This window comes from Limulus polyphemus, unplaced genomic scaffold (assembly GCF_000517525.1).
Source record: "Limulus polyphemus unplaced genomic scaffold, Limulus_polyphemus-2.1.2 Scaffold766, whole genome shotgun sequence".
Taxonomy (NCBI): domain Eukaryota; kingdom Metazoa; phylum Arthropoda; class Merostomata; order Xiphosura; family Limulidae; genus Limulus; species Limulus polyphemus.
The window spans coordinates 50,044-52,806 of record NW_013666376.1 but is presented as its reverse complement, the minus strand read 5'-3'; positions in this window follow the sequence as shown (position 1 = coordinate 52,806).

Sequence of the window (2,763 nt, the reverse complement as noted above, 5' to 3'; positions counted from 1 at the left end):
TTTCTTCCTGTTTCCTTTCTCGTTCTAGTTGCCACTGCTGTAATCTCTTTTCTTGTTTCTTTTCTCGTACTTCTTGTTTCTTTTCTTTTTCCTCCAACAACTGCTGTAATCTCTCTTGTTTATTTTGTTGTTCGAGCTGCCACTGTTGCAGGTTTTCTTGCAACTGCTGTTGTCTCTCTTCTTGTTTCTTTTGTTTCTCCTCCAACCACTGCTGTAATTTCTCTTCTCGTTCTTCTTGTTTCTTTTGCTGCTCTTGTATTGCTAAGCTGTAGTTTGATTTGCCACTTCTCGTTTCCATTTTTTGTACCACTCTCTGACACCAATTTGTTATGCCTCCGTTCGTTCGATAATTTTCCATAAAAATTCTTTCCGAAGAAACTTTAGCGATACAAGTCCTTTCTTTAATAAAACTGGTTTATTCTTTCTGAATACAACTTTGCATTACACTTAATTTCCACAGTCACGCTATAATTCACAACGAACATCTAAGTGCTCGCTCAACAATACGTTTCTCTCTGTCCGCAGTTTAATTACACATTACATTCTTGCCGTCACTTCTTACCGGTCTTATATACACAAGAATACCGCATATCTAGTAAAAGCTCGAGACTTCACGAACCTTCGAGAATATGACGTGTTACTAGCGTCACGTGACCTTCGCTGTCGTAACAATATTTTTAAATTCTGACAACTAATAAACTACTGTATGTATATACTGTATGTGTATTGTAAATGCCACTTACAAAACATTTGTACTTAAATTTCACGTTTTGTGAAAAATAATCCAAAATTTAGATGTCAGTTGAGTATCCTATAACTTTATAGACAAATAAAAAAGAACTAAAACACAGTTTAGACTTGAAAGTAGAATGAAACCTTCAAGAACAAAATACTACTTTAATTCACTAGCTCCCAATCTTCTTTAAGAAGAGGTTGCTATCACTATGTCTCTTAATCTTTGTAGAATAAAACAAAAAATAAGGCTTTATTGTAAGCTCATTTTAGAATACTGAAGAAGTACTAGTTTCTTTTAACATTCATAATGAAGAAGCTATTTTCGCTGGCTCTTCGGCTTTGATAAATAAAAAGCCACCTTTCAAAAGTAAAACCAGGTTTAAATGATTATGTGTGAATGCAGATGCTTCATCAGTTTTCTCTCTGTCTGGTTCCTCCAAATTTCCACTACCTGGTATATTTCTAATCACCAGGTCATAGATGGGTGTATTCATACACATGGCTTCCATGCCTCCCACATAATATGGTGTATCCACTTTTATTTTTGCCATGGTAAACTTTTTCACTGTCCCATCAATTAGCACACACAGTAGTACCTTACCTGTTATTTGTTCATCAGGAACTAGAATGGTTTTCACCGCTGCACTACTGCATCCAGTGTCTCATAGAACCTTTCCAACATATCCTTCACCTACTGGTATGTTGTGGTTTGGTATTACCTCTTAATGTTTGTCACATGCTCAAATCACTACCGATACTGTTGATCCATTGGCTAACTTCAGCTGACCATTAGTCGTGGAAATGGCACTTCCTTCTTGTGGTAAATCTTACATGTTTCCTTGATTTTGTTTCTTCTGGCAGCCACATCCATGGCGACAGTCACTTTTTTTCTTGGCAGCACCATCGTTGTATGTAGTTCCAGCTGCTTTATGTTGAAATTTTTACTTTTGCTTGTTGATGATGGAATTACACTCTTTTGCAATGTGCCCCATTTTATAGCAAATATAACATCTCTTCTATTTGTTTGTTAATCTCCTGTTACCTTTAGTAATCTCCTGCTTCTAGTCAACCACCACTGGTTACGATTTTAACTGTATATTCTTGGACTTGCTGGTTATACTTCCTCCATGGGCTTCCATATACTGGTTTGCCACCTTTATCATCTCGTCCACGTCTTTTGGTGCTTTCTCCTTTAGGAACAGTGATATGTCAGTTGAGCACTTGATTATGAACTGTTCACGTATTAGGTTTGCCAATCCCTCAAAACTAATGTCACACTTGCCCATGTCAGTCCATCTTGTGAAGTATCGCCATAGACGTACCACAAACTGAAATACAGTTTCTCCAATGTCTGGTTTAATTTCTCTGAACTTCCAATGAAAACCTTCTTCCGGAAATTCATATCGTTTCGGCAATGCCACTTAATTTGTCATAGTCCATGGCATCTTCTGACACGATGCCTGCATACACTTGTAGGCCTTTTACTGTGAAATGTGGGCTGATACAGACTGCCCAATCACCTTTGTCCTAGTTCTGATTTTGGATAAGTCTTTCATACTTCTCTAGGAAAGCATCCATATCATCTTTCTGTTCATCAAATTTGGACAGCTTGGGTCGGGTGGCCCTGACCCCATTGTCATTCTTGGGTTCTTCATCTTTCTGTTGGGCGAGCTTGGCAATCTCAATTTGTGCTCTTATTCTCTCTATTTCCACTATCTCCTTTTTCAATCTGTGCTCTTATTCTTCCTCTGTTTCCAGTCTTTCCTTTCTCTCATTTTCTTCTTTTAATCTTTCTCTTTCCTTCTTTCTTCCTATCTTCTCTGCCTACACTCTTCTCTCTCTAGTTCTTGTTTAACATGCTATCGTAGTTCACTGTCTTTTAACCTTAGATGCTCACTTCTTTCAATCCATTTATCAAAATCTGTTGACATGGTTATATAGCATGATTGTTATCTCTACACTGTTTTCGCCTCCACTACCGTTGTGCGTATATAGGCTTTCATATTTCCGCTATCGTTCACGTCCTTT